Below are 19337 nucleotides of genomic sequence, written 5' to 3'. Positions count from 1 at the left end.
AAGAGCTCTGGTCATAAATTACTTCCAAGAAACTGCCTGAATAAGGCAGAATACTTCAGAACACTGGAAATCTGGAAGTGAAGATATTATTCAAGGACACCATCCCCTCCCTGGCACTGATAAGGATCTAGCCTCTATGGTGCTGCATTTAGTTCAAGAATCAAGAAAACTATATGTTTATATGTCTTCTCAAAAACTAAGGCAAAATGATTTTTAGTATAAGCTGTTCTGGAATTGCATTGCAAGCCAGAACTAAAAAGACAGAGGTGCAATAAAAATTTAGCATTTACTCAACTCTAGCAGGAAACAAACTTCATGGAAAGTGTCTCTTGCACCAGCGCACCACGTAGAAACAAAACAGTGAAACAGTCATGCAAAGATATGTTTCTGTTCTTGGTTGCTTTTACCACCTTCATTCCATTAAGCTCTTATACTTGCATTAAATAAGAAATGTATAAATTTCTAAATCACATACTTATAGCAGGTATGCATGTGTCCTTTACGCATCAATTCATAATCACATATGCAACAACGAACACACGTAAAATGAAATAAAAATAAAAGAGTGAAAACTAACACACCAGGCAAATATGGTTGAAAGAAATATAGTGTAGCAACATTAATTTCAGACTAAATAGAATTGAAAGCAAAAAATCATTATAAATAAAATTTTATCTTGTATGTAGGCTGATAAAAGGAACAAAAGATCCAAAAGATATGATAAAAATGAATATATTACCACATAAAAACTACATACATAATCTCTGACAGCAATTGATGAACTACAAAGAGAAACAGCTAAATCAGTAGTTGTAGTTGTAGATTTAAAACTCTGTGTTTCAGAAACAGACAGCTCAGGGAAACAAATTAAAAATTCATATATATGATAATTAATAACTGAACCAAAATATACATCAGCGACTTTATAGCACAATTTTTCTTTTCCAAGCAGACATGAAACATTCATACAACTCAATCAAGTACTGAGTCACACACACAAAAAAAGCCTCAATAAATTGCAAAGAAGCAATATCTTAGAGTTTTCCAATTATTACTCAATAAAATAGGAATCAAAACCAAATATAAAGTCTTATAGAAACTCCAAATATCTTTAAATCCAAAAAACATACAACTATACAGCACTTGGGTTAAAGAGAAATTCATAAGTGAAAATACTAAATTACAGCTGAGTGAGCACAAAAGCACTCCATGTCAAAATGTCTGGGAACAGTGAAGGAAGTACTGTGAGGGGCATAATATATCTTAGAAGTTATTTACCAGATGACAAGAAAGGTTATAAATAAGTGGGCTAAACATTCCCCAAAACACTAGGGGGAAAAAAGAGAATAAATCCAAAGAAGTAAGAAGAAGTTGTGAAGATGAAGACAGAAATCCATAAAGTAGAGAAAAAATATAGATAACATGTTTACAGCACATATGGCATATACGATATGCTAAGGGCTAAGTGCTTTACATATATTGACTCACTCACTCCTCACAACAACCCTTAGATAAAGGCAAAATTATTCATTCTCAATTTACAGATGAGTAAAGCAATGCAGAGAGAGATTGCATAACTTTCCCAAGATCACAAAGCTAGTAAGGACCAGAGAATGATTAATATTCCGTGCTTTTATCAACTGTGCTCTACTAACCCAAAGGCTGATTTTTCTTTTATAAAGACTTCCAAAGTAGATAAACTTCCAGAAAGACTGATCAAGGAGAGACACAGAGAGAGAGAGAAAGAGAGAGAGGGACGAAGAGAAAGCATTGTTGTTTTAGTCTGGGTAATTAAGGATAGTTGACAACAAAACCCCAAATCTCACTGGTATAGCATAATAAATGTTTTTTTACCTGCTTATATCGCAATCGTTGGTCAGTCAAATCCACAGGGCAATTCTCCTCAAGCAGCAATCAGGGGTCCATGGAAGCTGTGGCAGAAGAAGAAAGAGAAGGATGAGGAACACTGGCTCTTCACTTCCTTGATCTGGAAGTCACACTCTGCTCATCTTTCTTGGGTTTGCACCAACCAACAGTCACATGTCCTCACCCAAAATGAAGATGAGGGAATGTAGGAAAACACATACACTGTTTCGGTGATCACTAACAACCTCTGCAATTGTTGGAAGAGGTCATCAAGCGGATGTGACCACCCCTTGACCCCTTGGGCTGGCCCCAGCAATAGGAGGCTCCTCACCCCCTCCCCTGTCCTTTGAATGTACACTCTGCCCACCGTTCCCACAGTGGGAGCCAATTTCAAGGACACAACTTTGAGACAGTGGGGTGCTGTTGAGACCCTCTGGGTGGTATATGTGACTGAACCCTGTTAAGTCCTTTGTATAAACTTTTAAGATTCTGGCGGGCAGGTGTGTAGATCTACTCATTTTTTAGCCACCCAAGACAAGTCTTGTATGTAAGTTCCCTTGCTTATTAAAACTGCCATCTACCCATCTGAAGTGGTCTGCCTCTGTTTTTAGTCTCTCCCTGCCCTCCATGTATAGGGACTATTTTGTGAACCAACAGCAATAGATACAAAAAAGGTTAAAAGACTATAAAAGGATAAAAATCTACAAACAGATTTTTAAATATGTATGATTATTTTTTATTATTTTTAAAGAAATATTTAGAAAACTACTCAACAGTAAATTTGACAGTCTAGCTGTAACAGAAAAATTCCTGGGAAAAGATTAAATGCTGAAATTGGAACAAGAATAAATTATGTATCGTCAACAGCCAAACATTAACAAAAATGGAAATTCTTATCAAAATCTCTCTCTATCCTTGCCCCCCTTCCCAACAAAAAAATAAAGTCCCTGTACCAGCTAGAATCTTATTGTTTCTCAACCCCATATCCTCCCTTAGTTGTCCTGCTTTGTGATACTGGAGCTGGACCCTATAAACATTTCTTCTTTGCCAGCTGATGTAACATTAGGTTTTGTCAGTCCAGTGTTATGGAGGAACACTGCAGGAGAAGGAGACTTCTCTGCCTGGTTTCCATGTGCTTATTACTCCCCTCTGGCTCCTGTAGCATTCAGTGCCCACCAGCAAATTTCAGTGGCACCCCCATGGTGGCATTCTAGTGAGTTCCATCAGCCCCCCAGGCAGCTTCCCTGGGAGTTCAGTGTAAACTCCACAAGGGGTTTGTACTTGGCAAGTTCTGTGGGCTCTCCATCTGACTTTCCAGGGAATCTCACAGGTGATCCAGCAGGAAGCTTCTGGTGAGTTCTGCTAGCACCACAGCCAGCCCCTAGCAAATTCAGGAACAACCCTGTATACAGTGTCCCACTCCCTTTTCTAGAGAGTCTCCTAGGCACCCCAGTAGAGGGTTTCCTGTTGAGTTTCAGCAGAACTCAAGGGCCAATTTCCCATCTAGTTCCATCATCAGGACCCCAGAAGGCAGGTTCCTGCAACTTTTGATGCCCCAGTAGGCAGTTTCCTCATTATCAGCCTGGTCCTATGGCACATAAGTAACTTTCCCACAACCCAGAGAACTATAGTCACGCCCTCTCCAACAAAGTCTAAATCTCAGCCTTTGGTGGGGAGGAGGGATCCCTTTTCCAAATTTGTTCCCCCTGGACTTCTGCCTCAGCCATAAAAGGAGTGAATTGTCTATATACATGCTATTCTGTGTTCCTTAGAGTTCCACATTACTATTTAATAACTCGTGTTACTCCTTTTTCTCTTCAAATTACTCTATGATTTCTGTCCTCTGACTGGATACTGACTGATACAGTCCAAGACCTAGACAGTCTTAAAGGGACATTTCACCAAATTTCAAGGCACAGATAATATATTTTATACAAGTTATCCAGAACAAAGAAAAAAAAGAAAAATAATTTTATGATTCTAGTGCAGCCCAGCTTCTCAAACTAGATTAGGACAATAAACGAAAACATAATTCCATGTATTTCAATAGATAAATAGAAAAACAGTCTGTGGTACATCCAGGCAGTGGAATAGTTTTCAGCAATCAAAAAAAAATGAGCTATCAAGCCATGAAAAGACATGTGGGAACCTTAAATGTTTATTGTTAAGTGAAAGAAGCCAATCCGAAAAGGCTACAAACTGTATGATTCCATTCCAACTATATCACATTTTGGAAAAGAAAAAACCATGCAGACAGTAAAAGACCAATGGTTGTCAAGGCTTGAGGCAGGGGAAAGGACAAATGGAAGGAACACTGAGGTTTTTTTAGGTCATGAAACTATTCTGTATGATACTGTAATGGTGGATACAGGACACTATACATTTGTCAATACCTATAGGACCTACAACACCAAGAGTAAACCCTGATGTAAACTATAGACTCTAGCTAATAATAACGTAACAATAATTGCTCATCAATTGTAATAAATGTAAGGTGCTAATAATAGAGCAAACTGGGGGAGGGGTGTGAGACAGTGCGTAGGAACTCTTTAATATCTGCTCAATTTTTCTGAAACTTAAAACTTCTCAAAAAAGTTTGTTAAAGAAACCCCACAGCAGCTCATGCAGCTCAATATCAAAAAAACAAATAACCCAGTCCAAAAACGGGCAGAAGACCTAAACAGACATTTCTCCAAAGAAGATATACAGATTGCCAATAAACACACGAAAGAATGCTCAACATCATTAATCATTAGAGAAATGCAAATCAAAACTACAATGAGATATCAACTCACACCAGTCAGAATGGCCATCATCAAAAAATCTACAAACAATAAATACTGGAGAGGGTGTGGAGAAAAGGGAATCATCTTGCACTGTTGGTGGGAAAGTAAATTGATACAGCCACTATGGAGAACAGTATGGAGGCTCTTTAAAAAACTAAAAATAGAACTACCATACGACCCAGCAATCCCACTCCTGGGCATATACTCTGAGAAAACCATAATTCAAAAAGAGTCGTGTACCATAATGTTCATTGCAGCTCTATTTACAATAGCCAGGACATGGAAGCAACCTAAGTGTCCATCAACAGATGAATGGATAAAGAAGATGTGGCACATATATACAATGGAATATTACTCAGCCATAAAAAGAAATGAAATTGAGTTTTTTGTAGTGAGGTGGATGGACCTAGAGTCTGTCATACAGAGTGAAGTAAGTCAGAAAGAGAAAAACAAATACCGTATGCTAACACATATATATGGAATCTAAAAAAAAAAAAAAAATGGTCATGAAGAACCTAGGGGCAGGATGGGAATAAAGACGCAGACCTACTAGAGAATGGACTTGAGGACACGGGGAGGGGGAAGGGTAAGCTGGGACAAAGTGAGAGAGCGGCATGGACATATATACACTACCAAATGTAAAACCAATAGCTAGTGGGAAGTAGCCACAAAGCACAGGGAGATCAGCTCGGTGCTTTGTGACCACCTAGAGGGGTGGGATAGGGAGGGTGGGAGGGAGGGAGATGCAAGAGGGAAGAGATATGGGGATATATGTATATGTATAGCTGATTCACTTTGTTATAAAGCAAAAACTAACACACCATTGTAAAGCAATTATATTCCAATAAAGATGTCAAAATAAATAAATAAATAAATAAAAGAAACCCCACAATTTCATACCTGTCTCACTTATGAATATAATTGCTAAAATATTAAAACAAATACTGGATAAACAAACCTAGTATTATTTAAATAACCATACGATGATGAAATAAGGTTTACAACACGAATAAAATAATGAATCCGCATAAAAATATGTTAATATAATTTAACATATTAATGGCCAAAAGGAAAAAAATTACCTGGTCCTATTAGTAGGTTCAGAAACATATAGATGAAATTCAATACCAATTTATGACACAAAGTATCACAAACCAGATTAGAAACTCTCTTAACATCATAAAGGCTATATCTTTAAAGTCAATATTAAATTCTTAATGGAGAACATAAAACAAATTGGGGAAATGTAAAAATGTCTTTATATAGAGAGGATATAATAATTTCCATTGCACATCCAGCAGAATCAACAAACTATTATAAAGGAGTTCATCAAGCTTTCTGAACATAGAAAAATCAATAGCATTTTTTAATTTCTGCAATAAGCAATTCAAACAGATAGTAGAAAATAAGATACCATTTTAAAAACTATAAGTATATAGAAATTAACCTAATAAAATGCACATCTTAACAGAGAAAACTTTAACACCCTATTAAAAGTCATAAAATAGACCCGAAAAAATGGAGAAATTATGACATCCATGGCGAGTTTGACTTAACATTGTAAAGATGTCAATTATCTCCAAAACTTTTTCTTAAAATTTCACCAGCACTGACTGCTGGATCCTTCTCCAAAATTCACCCTGGATAGACTATGAAAGAGGGAGAGAAGCACGGATCTGAGAATCTTACAACTATAACCACAAAACAAACAAAAAAATTGTGAGAAACGCATTTGAAGACCAAAGAAGACTCATGAATTAAAACGGATGGAGAGGAGCTTCAAGATGGTGGAAGAGTAAGACACGGAGATCACCTTCCTCCCCACAAATACATCAGAAATACATCTACATGTGGAACAACTCCTACAGAACACCTACTGAACGCTGGCAGAAGGTCTCAGACCTTCCAAAAGGCAAGAAACTCCCCACGTACCTGGGTAGGGTAAAAGAAAAAAGAAATAACAGAGGCAAAAGAATAGGGACGGGACCTGCACCAGTGGGAGGGAGCTGTGAAGGAGGAAAGGTTTCCACACACTAGGAAGGCCCTTTGCGGGTGGAGACTGTGGGTGGTGGAGGGGGGGAAGCTTCGGAGCCGTGGAGGAGAGCGCAGCCACAGGGGTGCGGAGGGCAGAGCGGAGAGATTCCCGCATGGAGGATCAGTGCCGAGTAGCACTCACCAGCCCGAGAGGCTTGTCTGCTCACCTGCTGGGGCGGGTGGGGCTGGGAGCTGAGGTTCGGGCTTCGGTCGGATCCCAGGGAGAGGACTGGGGTTGGCGGCTTGAACACAGCCTGAAGGGGCTAGAGCGCCACGGCTAGCCACGAGGGAGTCTGGGAAAAGGTCTGGAGCTGCCGAAGAGACAAGAGACTTTTTCTTGCCTCTTTGTTTCCTGGTGCGCAAGGAGAGGGGATTAAGAGTGCCGCTTAAAGGAGCTCCAGACATGGGCGCGAGCCGCGGCTATCAGCACGGACCCCAGAGACGGGCATGAGACGCTAAGGCTGCTGCTGCCGCCACCAAGAAGCCTCTGTGCGAGCACAGGTCACTCTCCACACCGCCCCTCCCGGGAGCCTGTGCAGCCCGCCACGGCCAGACTCCCGTGATCCAGGGACAACTTCCCCGCGAGAACTCACAGCGCGCCTCAGGCTGGTGCAGCGTCATGCCGGCGTCTGCCGCTGCAGGCTCGCCCCGCCTCCGTGCCCTTCCCTCCCCCCGGCCTGAGTGAGCCAGAGCCCCCGAATCAGCTGCTCCTTTAACCCCGTCCTGTCTGAGCGAAGAACAGATGCCCTCAGGCGACCTAAACGCAGAGGCAGGTCCAAATCCAAAGCTGAACCCCGGGAGATGTGCGAACAAAGAAGAGAAAGGGAAATTTCTCCCAGCAGCCTCAGGAGCAGTGGATTAAAGCTCCACAATCAACCTGATGTACCCTGCCTCTGTGGAATGCTTGAATCGACAACGAATCATCCCAAATTGAGGAGGTGGACTTTGGGAGCAACGACATATATATTTTTTTCCCTTTTTCTCTTTTCGTGAGTGGGTATGTGTATGCTTTGTGTGATTTTGTCTGTACAGCTTTGCTTTTACCATTTGTCCTAGGGTTCTGTCTGTCCGTTTTGCTTTGGTATTTCTTTTAATTACTTAAAAATTTTTTTTTCTTAATAATTATTTTTTATTTTAATAACTTTATTTTATTTTATTTTATCTTCTTTCTTTCTTTTTTTTCTCCCTTTTATTCTGAGCCATGTGGAGGACAGGCTCTTGGTGCTCCAGCCAGGCATCAGGACCGTGCCACTGACGTGGGAGAGCCAAGTTCAGGACACTGGTCCACAAGAGACCTCACAGCTCCACGTAATATCAAACAGTGAAAATCTCACAGAGATATCTATCTCAATGCCAAGACCCAGCTCCACTCAACAACCAGCAGGCTAGAGTGCAGGACACCCTATGCCAAACAACTAGCAAGACAGGAACACAACCCCATCCATTAGCACAGAGGCTGCCTAAAATCATAATAAGGCCACAGACACCCGAAAACACACACCAGATGTGGACCTGCACACCAGAAAGACAAGATCCAGCCTCATCCACTAGACACAGGTAGTAGTCCCCTCCACCAGGAAGCCAACACAACCCACTGAACCAACCTTAGCCACTACGGACAGACACCAAAAACAATGGGAACTACAAACCTGCAGCCTGTGAAAAGGAGACCCCAAACACAGTAAGTTAAGCAAAATGAGAAGACAGAGAAACACAGAGCAGATGAAGTAGCAAGGCAAAAACCCACCAGACCTAACAAATGAAGAGGAAATAGGCAGTCTACCTGAAAAAGAATTCAGAATAATGATAGTAAAGATGATCCAAAATCTTGGAAATACAATGGAGAAAATATAAGAAACGTTTAACAAAGACCTAGAAGAACTAAAGAGCAAACAAACAGTGATGAACAGCAAAATAAATGAAATTTAAAATTCTCTAGAAGGGATCAATAGCAGAATAACTGAGGCACAAGAACGGATAAGTGACCTGGAAGATAAAATAGTGGAAATAACTACTGCAGAGAAGAATAAAGAAAATAGAATGAAAAGAATTGAGGACAGTCTCAGAGACCTCTGGGACAACATTAAATGCACCAACATTCGATTTGTAGGGGTCCCAGAAGAAGAAGAGATAAAGAAAGGGACTGAGAAAATATTTGAAGAGATTGTAGTTGAAAACTTCCCGAATATGGGAAAGGAAATAGTTAATCAAGTCCAGGAAGCACAGAGAGTCCCATACAGGATAAATCCAAGGAGAAACATGCCAAGACACATATTAATCAAACTATCAAAAATTAAATACAAAGAACAAATATTAAAAGCAGCAAGGGAAAAACAACAAGTAACACATAAGGGAATCCCCATAAGGTTAACAGCTGATCTTTCAGCAGAAACTCTGCAAGCCAGAAGGGAGTGGCAGGACATATTTAAAGTGATGAAAGAGAAGAACCTACAACCAAGACTACTCTACGCAGCAAGGATCTCATTCAGATTTGACAGAGAAATTAAAAGCTTTACAGACAAGCAAAAGCTACGAGAATTCAGCACCACAAAACCAGCTTTACAACAAATGCTAAAGGAACTTCTCTAGGCAGGAAACACAAGAGAAGGAAAAGACAATAATAAACCCAAAACAATTAAGAAAATGGTAATAGGAACATACATATCTATAATTACCTTAAATGTAAATGGATTAAATGCTCCAACCAAAAGACACAGACTGGCTGAATGTATACAAAAACAAGACCCATATATACGCTGTCTACAAGAGACCAACTTCAGACCTAGGGACATATACAGACTGAAAGTGAGGGGATGGAAAAAGATATTCCATGCAAATGGAAATCAAAAGAAAGCTGGAGTAGCAATTCTCATATCAGACAAAATAGACTTTAAAAGAAAGACTATTACAAGAGACAAAGAAGGACACTACATAATGATCAAGGGATCAATCCAAGAAGAAGATGTAATAATTGTAAATATTTAGGCACCCAACATAGGAGCACGTCAATACATAAGGCAAATGCTAACAGCCATAAAAGGGGAAATCAACAGTAACACAATCATAGTAGGGGACTTTAACACCCCACTTTCACCAATGGACAGATCATCCAAAATGAAAATAAATAAGGAAACACAAGCTTTAAATGATACATTAAACAAGATGGACTTAATTGATATTTATAGGACATTCCATCCAAAAACAACAGAATACACATTCCTCTCAAGTGCTCATGGAACATTCTCCAGGATCGATCATATCTTGGGTCACAAATCAAGCCATGGTAAATTTAAGAAAATTGAAATCGTATCAAGTATCTTTTCCGACCACAATACTATGAGACTAGATAACAATTACAGGAAAAAATCTGTAAGAAATACAAACACATGGAGGCTAAACAAGACACTACTTAATAACCAAGAGATCACTGAAGAAATCAAAGAGGAAATCAAAAAATACCTAGAAACAACTGACAATGAAAACATGACAACTCAAAACCTACGGGATGCAGCAAAAGAAGTTCTAAGAGGGAAGTTTATAGCTATACAAGCATACCTTAAGAAACAAGAAACATCTCAAATAAACAACCTAACCTTACACCTAAAGCAATTAGAGAAAGAAGAACAAAAAACCCCAAAGTTAGCAGAAGGAAAGAAATCATAAAGATCAGATCAGAAATAAATGAAAAAGAAATGAAGGAAACGATAGCAAAGATCAATAAAACTAAAAGCTAGTTCTTTGAGAAGATAAACAAAATTGATAAACCATTATCCAGACTCATCAAGAAAAAGAGGGAGAGAATTCAAATCAGTAGAATTAGAAATGAAAAAGGAGAAGTAACAACTGACACTGCAGAAATACAAAGGATCATGAGAGATTTCTACAGGCATCTATAAGCCAATAAAATGGACAACCTGGAAGAAATGGACAAATTCTTGGAAATGCACAACCTTCCGAGACTGAACCACGAAGAAATAGAAAATATGAACAGACTAACCACAAGTAATGAAATTGAAACTCTGATTTAAAATCTTCCAACAAACAAAAGTCCAGGACCAGATGGCTTCACAGGTGAATTCTATCAAACGTGTAGAGAAGAGCTAACACCCATCTTTCTCAAACTCTTCCAAAAATTGCAGAGGAAGGAACACTCCCAAACTCATTCTATGAGGCCACCATCACCGTGATACCAAAACCAGACAAAGATACTACAAAAAAAGAAAATTACAGGCCAATATCACTGATGAACATAGATGCAAAAATCCTCAACAAAATACTAGTGAACAGAAGCCAACAGCACGTTAAAAGGATCATACACCATGATCAAGTGGGGTTTATCCCAGGAATGCAAGGATTCTTCAATATACGCAAATCAATCAATGTGATACACCATATTAACATACTGAAGGAGAAAAACCATATGATCATCTCAATCGATGCAGAGAAAGCTTTCGACAAAATTCAACACCCATTTATGATAAAAACCCTCCAGAAAGTAGGCATAGAGGGAACTTTCCTCAACATAATAAAGGCCATATATGACAAACCCACAGCCAACTTCATCCTCAATGGTGAAAAACTGAAACCATTTCCACTAAGATCAGGAACAAGACAAGGTTGCCCACTCTCACCACTATTATTCAATATAGTTTTGGAAGTGTTAGCCACAGCAATTAGAGAAGAAAAAGAAATAAAAGGAATCCAAATTAGAAAAGAAGAAGTAAAGCTGTCACTGTTTGCAGATGACATGATACTATACATAGAGAATCCTAAAGATGCTACCAGAAAACTACTAGAGCTAATCAATGAATTTGGTAAAGTAGCAGGATACAAAATTAATGCACAGAAATCTCTGGCATTCCTATAAACTAATGATGAAAAGTCTGAAAGTGAAATTAAGAAAACACTCCCATTTACCACTGCAACAAAAAGAATAAAATATCTAGGAATAAACCTACCTAAGGAGACAAAAGACCTGTATGCAGAAAATTATAAGACATTGATGAAAGAAATTAAAGATGATACAAATAGATGGAGAGATATACCATGTTCTTGGATTGGAAGAATCAACATTGTGAAAATGACTATACTACCCAAAGCAATCTACAGAGTCAGTGCAATCCCTATCAAACTACCAAGGGCATTTTTCACAGAACTAGAACAAAAAATTTCACAATTTGTATGGAAACACAAAAGACCCCGAATAGCCAAAGCAATCTTGAGAACGAAAACTGGAGCTGGAAGAATCAGGCTCCCTGACTTCAGACTATACTACAAAGCTACATTAATCAAGACAGTATGGTACTGGCACAAAAACAGAAATATAGATCAATGGAACAGGCTAGAAAGCCCAGAGATAAACCCACACACATATGGTCACCTTATCTTTGATAAAGGAGGAAAGAATACACAGTGGAGAAAAGACAGCCTCTTCAATAAGTGGTGCTGGGAAAACTGGACAGGTACATGTAAAAGTATGAAATTAGAACACTCCCTAACACCATACACAAAAATAAACTCAAAATGGATTAAAGACCTAAATGTAAGGCCAGACACTATCAAACTCTTAGAGGAAAACATAGGCAGAACACTCTATGACATAAATCACAGCAAGATCCTTATTGACCCACCTCCTAGAGAAATGGAAATAAAAACAAAAATAAACAAATGGGATCCAATGAAACTTAAAAGCTTTTGCACAGCAAAGGAAACCATAAACAAGACCAAAAGACAACCCTCAGAATGGGAGAAAATATTTGCAAATGAAGCAACTGACAAAGGATTAATCTCCAAAATTTACAAGCAGCTCATGCAGCTCAATAGCAAAAAAACAAAAAACCCAATCCAAAAATGGGCAGAAGACCTAAATAGACATTTCTCCAAAGAAGATATACAGATTGCCAACAAACACATGAAAGAATGCTCAACATCATTAATCATTAGAGAAATGCAAATCAAAACTACAATGAGATATCATCTCACACTGGTCAGAATGGCCATCATCAAAAAATCTACAAACAACAAATGCTGGAGAGGGTGTGGAGAAAAGGGAAACCTCTTGCACTGTTGGTGGGAAAGTAAATTGATACAGCCACTATGGAGAACAGTATGGAGGTTCCTTAAAAAACTAAAAATAGAACTACCATACGACCCAGCAATCCCACTCCTGGGCATATATCCTGAGAAAACCATAATTCAAAAAGAGTCATGTACCAAAATGTTCATTGCAGCTCTGTTTACAATAGCCAGGACATGGAAGCAACCTAAGTGTCCATCAACAGATGAATGGATAAAGAAGATGTGGCACATATATACAATGGAATATTACTCAGCCATAAAAAGGAACGAAACTGAGTTATTTGTAGTGAGGTGGATGGACCTAGAGACTGTCATACAGAGTGAAGTAAGTCAGATAGAGAAAAACAAATACCATATGCTAACACATATATATGGAATCTAAAAAAAAAGAAAGAAAGAAAATGGTCAGAATAACCCAGGGGCAAGACGGGAATAAAGACGCAGACCTACTAGAAAGCGGACTTGAGGATACTGGGAGGGGGAAGGGTAAGCTGGAACAAAGTGAGAGAGTGGCATGGACATATATACACTACCAAACGTAAAATAGATAGCTAGTGGGAAGCAGCTGCATAGCACAGGGAGATCAGCTCGGTGCTTTGTGACCACCTAGAGGGGTGGGATAGGGAGGATGGGAGGGAGGGAGATGCAAGAGGGAAGAGATATGGGGACATATGTATATGTATAACTGATTCACTTTGTTATAGAGCAGAAACTGACACACCATTGTAAAGCAACTGTACTCTAATAAAGATGTTAAAAAATAAATTTAAATAAATAAATAAATTTATTTATTTAAATTTATATAAACGGATGGAAACTGGCAGTGTGGGGTATTCTCACTGATACCCCTTACGTCCTGCACTCACCTAGGTAATTTTGCTTAGCTGATGTCAAGAGGCTATTGTAACCTTAATCTACAAATAATGACTGAGCAATGACAGAAAATCATGATTCTACTTCATTTATAAATGATCAAAATAAGAAAATCTTAAATACAATATTAGGTGATGAAATTCAACAATTATTTTTTTTTTAAAGCATTTTTCTTCAGCTGCACCTACTTTGTAATAGCACGTGTCAGTTTTCATTTTTTTATTATTATTTATTTTTTTTTTTTTTGGCTGTGTTGGGTCTTCGTTTCTGTGCGAGGGCTTTCTCTAGTTGTGGCGAGTGAGGGCCACTCTTCATTGCGGTGCGCGGGCCTCTCACTATCGCGGCCTCTCTTGTTGCGGAGCACAGGCTCCAGATGCGCAGGCTCAGTAGCTGTGGCTCATGGGCCTAGTTGCTCCGCGGCATGTGGGATCTTCCCAGACCAGGGCTCGAACCCGTGTCCCCTGCATTGGCAGGCAGATTCTCAACCACTGCACCACCAGGGAAGCCCCAACAATTATTTTTAAAAGAATGTAAGATGTTTCATAATGCAACTTAACAGCAGCATACAACACCCTCCATCTTTCTGTTGATTCATCTTTCTGCATTTTTTTTTTTTTTTTTGGCTTAAAGGATCCTACTTCCTCTTGGTTCTCCTCCTATCCAAGGAGTTACTCCTTCTCAGTCTTCTTTTCTGATTTCTCCCCATTTTCCAAATCTTTAGCATTGAAGTCCACCATGGCTGTATTATCAGCCCTCTCCTCTATCTAAAACTTACTCCCTAGGTAATCCCAATCATTCTCAGGATGTGAAATGCCATGTTATCACTGATGATTTCGAAATTTAGATCCCAACCTTAGATTTGTCCCCTGAACTCTAGACACTTGTATGCAATTGCCTACTCCATGTTTACTTTTTAATATTTAATAGACACTTAAATATCCTAAATCATAATCTTGATCTTCCTTCCTCTACTTACCCAACACCCTAATGAACCTTCTTCTCCTTCCTTCTTCATTTTGTTAAATATCAATTCCGGTCTTCTTGGCACTACACCGTGCATTCATCTATAATTCCACTTTCTCTAATGACCCACATGCAATTCATCAGAAACTCTGTTTAATACGCCTCCAAACATGTCAAGAACTGGACCCCCTTGCACCCCCACACTAATCACTTGTTCAAAATTTAATGATTTATTATTTGAAAGAAAAAAGCCTCTTAAATGATCTCCTTAAACTCACCTGCTTCAAACCATTCTCTACATCACAGGTAGAGATTTTTTTTTTACATTTTAATAGAGTTTATTTATAGACTAATTTTAGGTTCACACAAAAACTCAGCAGGAAGTATAGAGAGTTCCCATACGGCCCATGCCTCACCATGCACAGCCTCTCCCACTATCAACATCCCACACCAGAGTGCTATATTTGTTACAATTAATGAACCTACGTTAACACATCATAATCACCCAAAGTCCAGAGTTTACACTGGGATTCAGTCTTGGTACTGCACACTCTCTGAGTGTTGACAAATGCAAAACATGTATCCACAATTATAGTATTATGCAGAATAGTTTCACTGCCTTAAAAATCCTCTGTGTACTGCCTAACCATACCTGCGTCCCCTCTGCCTCCTGGCAACCACTGATCTTTTCAATCTCTCCATAATTTTGCCTTTCCCAGAATGTGATAGAGGTAGAATCATACTGTATGTAGCCTTTTCAGACTGGTTTTTTTCTTTGCAGATTGACCTTTTCAAATTGGCTTTTCTTCTTAGCAGTATGCTTTTAAGGTTCCTGCATATCTTTTCATGGGTTGATGCCTAATTTCTTTTTAGCATTGAATACCACAGCACTCCATTGTCTAGAGGTACCAGTTTTTTATCCATTTACCTACTGAAGAACATCTTGGTTGCTTCCAGCTTTTGGCAGTTATAAATAAAGTTCCTATAAACAGCTGCGGGCATTTTTTAAAAACTCATTTAGATAAATACCACAAAGGGTAATTGCTGGATCATATTTTAAGAGTATGTTTTGATTCATAAAAAGTGACAAACTGTCTTCCAAATTGGCTGTACCATTTTGCATGGCACAGCCAGTGAATGAGAATTCCTGTTGCTCCACACCTCCAGTATTTGATGTTGTTCATGTTTCAGATGTGTGTGTTCATTTTTGTTTTAATTTGCAACTCTCTAATGGCATATGATGTTGCACATCTTTTCATATGCTTATTTGCCATCTGTATATCTTCTTGGATGAGATTTCTATTCTGATCCTTTTTAATTGGATTGTTCATTTTCTTACTATTGAGTTTTAGAGTCTTCTAAAAATGTATGTTAGATCATGTTACCACTCTTCTCAAAATAAAAATAATAATTTACATTTACTCTTCATCAGGAACTGTTCTGAGTGCTATTCACATGGCATTCAATCCATTTTAAGATGTATTCTTTTCTTTTCACATGTTAACATTGTTTAAATTGTGATGTATCTCATTACTGCTGGCCAAGCAGTGGTCATGATGTAATAACAGTCATGGCCTATGCATGTCCACCAAAACTTGCCAGAGTTTTCAGTATCATGGAAAAATATCTCAGAGACAATAGTAGAGCCTTGTTTTAAACATGTTTCATTACCAATGGTCTTACTGGAAGCAAGAATGATTGGTTGGAAAAACAAAGACATAGTCAGCTCTGAATGAAAGGGGTAGGAACCTAAAAGTTATAATGTTTAGAAACATTTTAACCAATTCATGTAACTTTTAGTTGAGATGCTGAATGGTGATGTCCTAGGATGGTGGAAAAACCATAACGAGACCAACCTTCACAAAGGCTGACACCCAGCATTGAATCGTTTCAATATACATTTACATCTAGCTGATCTGTCCCTACTGTATCTCATTGGCTGAGAAAAAATAAACATGCTTCAGGGAAAGGATCTTTCTCATTTTTTACACACAATCTCCAGAATACAATAAAAGTCACCAGGGAAGACAGAAGGAAGAAATGAATGACAGAAAACCTTCAAGGGATATAAATATTAGAGTTATCAAACAAGGACATTTAAATCGTGTGATAAATATGTTCAAAAAATAGAATAAAAAGTAGATACTATCACCTGAGAAATGAACCAAATAGAAATTCCAGAACTGAAAAATAAAATGAATAAATTACAAACTTTATAAATAAGAATACAGAGTAAACACAGGAGAAGAAATAATTAGAGAACTGCAAGTTAGGTTAGGTTAGAACAAAATATTTAGACTGGTCCCCTGGTTTTCCAGCAGATGAATCAGGCCCAGAGAGGTTGAGTTACTGCATCAAAATCATATCTCAGAGCTGAGCCTAGAATAGGGTTCCATGACCCCATGCCCAGGGCTCATTCTACTGGGTTGGCCAAAATGTTCATTCGGGTTTAAGTAACAATGAAAGACACATTTTTCATTTTCACGAAGACCTTTATTGAACAACGTATTCACTAACTGAACGAACTTTTTGGCCAACCCAATACTATGTCTCCCATTTAACAACATTTTTCTCACCACCTGAGGGTCTGGAAAGTCTGATCTCTACATAGTGGCATTCCCAAAGGAATGCTGAGAAACTGTAAGGGAGAGGACAGAAGAAAGAGAAGTTTTGGCAGGGGCTTCTCAGTACTTGGAGATAGGAAAAGTACCAAGGAACATATGCCAAGGTGTACTTGTTGCTCCCTGGGACACCACATCTTGTTCAAAGTGTGCCAGCTATATTAGGAGCTTTCCTTTTCCCCTTCCATTGCAACCAGTGAGAAATGGGTGTCCCCAGTTAGGAAGCCTACCAAAGAATGACATTTGCCTTGAAGGAAAGGCCTCTGTCAAGAAACCTCTACAAAGACCCCAGAGAAGCTGCTAGCTAGAGCTCACCTGCAACATCCTGACTCACAGGGGAAGGCAGTTTAACCCAGAATTATAAGTCATTTGATAACTCTAAAATGTACCTGTGAAATAGGCCAAGTGGTTCTTACCCAAGTGTGATTGGGCCCCGTATGCTAACACATATATATGGAACCAAAAAGAAAAAAAATGGTTCTGAAGAACCTAGGGGCAGGACAGGAATAAAGACGCAGACGTAGAAAATGGATTTGAGGACTTGAGGACACAGGGAGGGGGGAGAGTAAGCTGGGATGAAGTGAGAGAGTGGCATGGACATATATATACCACCAAATGTGAAATAGATAGCTAGTGGGAAGCAGCCACATAGCACAGGGAGATCAGCTCGGTGCTTTGTGTCCACCTAGAGGGGTGAAATAGGGAGGGTGGGAAGGAGATGCAAGAGGGAGGAGGTATGGGGATATATGTATATGTATATCTGATTCACATCGTTATCCAGCAGAAACTAACACACCATTTTTAAAGCAATTATACTCCAATAAAGGTGTTAAGAAAAAAAAAACTTATGTGTATAGGACCATTCATTAATGACAGAATATACATTATTTTTAAGTGCATATATAATAATTACCAAAATTTATTGCTCAGTAATAAAACACATCTAACTCTTTGGATTCAACGTTTTTTAAAACTATGTACTTAGGATGAACTTTTATTTTTCCTCTCATGTCTCCTCTGGGTAGCTCAGTCCTCATCTTTCAAGAGTGATTTTTAAAAGGAATCTATTGAGGAAAAAACTATCATTATAATGAGTCCCAAATATGAGCTTTCAGAAAAACAAGGAGCAGTGCTTAATGGTATTTCTCTACTTAACAAGGGCTTGTGAATCAGAAGTCCTAACTCTCTCCCTTTCAAATGTAGGCAAACAACTTCAATACATAAATAGCAAATAAAATAAGGAAGCCATTTATTTTCCAAAATGTATTAGGTATAATGTGTATAATTAACCATATAGTGCTACCTCATATGTTCAAGTTCAAGATAGTTTTCAAGATATAAGCTTTTTAAATTCTTCCCCTTTCTAAGAGGAAGGGCCTTATGCTAATATTTTCAAGGAAGGCTTTTTGGTTCTGTCTGTTTCACACAAGGACTCTAAATGGAACTAAAGGAACACAATGGTTCACAATGAATCTCCTCATTTACAACCATCATATATGAAGAATGTTTCCTGGATAGTGAGATTATCCAACACACTATTTAAAAGAAATTGACAAAATCAGAGCAATCAGGAAACGGAAGAATTGAAAAGTGGCAGCTACCTTTTCTAACAGGTTTACTTGGGACTTACATATAATTCCTGTCTTTTTCAGTCCATTTTCCAAAGGGCCAAGACGACACCTCAATAAAATTTGTTATTTTACATTATATTGCAAAGCACGGAAAAACTATAAGAAAAAGACTTCTATAGAAATCTATACAAAGGCATTTTACATAAAATCCCAGCCTCTCTGAACTGGAAAAATTTGGGGACCAACACCTGTTCTTTCATTACTTTGCAATGGCCTCTGTAGGAAGAATTTTCTCCAAATGTTTTACTGGCTTCTCTTTCTGCACCTCCTCTTTCTCCTCCAAGTACAGTACTTTCTTCACACATTCCTGCTTGGCCCAAAACTGGTCTAACAAAAAAGGACACTTTTATTTCATCCCAAATGTAGGTGGAAGCAGAAAAGGCTAACTTGAACTGTTTTCCCCAAGGGCTGCTAGTCATTTCCTCAAGGCATGGGAAGTCCCAATAAAAGGCTCCATCTGACAATATCAATTCCTATCGATATTC

General features: G+C 38.6%; 1 protein-coding gene across 4 annotated transcripts in view; it reads right to left on the bottom strand.

Moving 5' to 3' along the window:
* The window catches only part of LRATD2 (LRAT domain containing 2), a 590601-nt gene that overhangs the window by 338326 nt on the left and 232938 nt on the right, over positions 1–19337 (bottom strand). For all 4 annotated transcript variants that reach the window (XR_014236256.1, XR_014236257.1, XR_014236258.1 and 1 more), the window contains one exon: positions 1855–1931. The gene's annotated coding sequence lies outside the window, so the exon portion shown is untranslated. The remainder of the gene's footprint in view (positions 1–1854; positions 1932–19337) is intronic.

Source organism: Balaenoptera borealis (assembly GCF_965194805.1).
Source record: "Balaenoptera borealis genome assembly, chromosome: 17".
Lineage (NCBI taxonomy): Eukaryota > Metazoa > Chordata > Mammalia > Artiodactyla > Balaenopteridae > Balaenoptera > Balaenoptera borealis.
The sequence above is the reverse complement of the archived record's forward strand: the minus strand, read 5'-3'. Positions and strand labels throughout refer to the sequence as shown.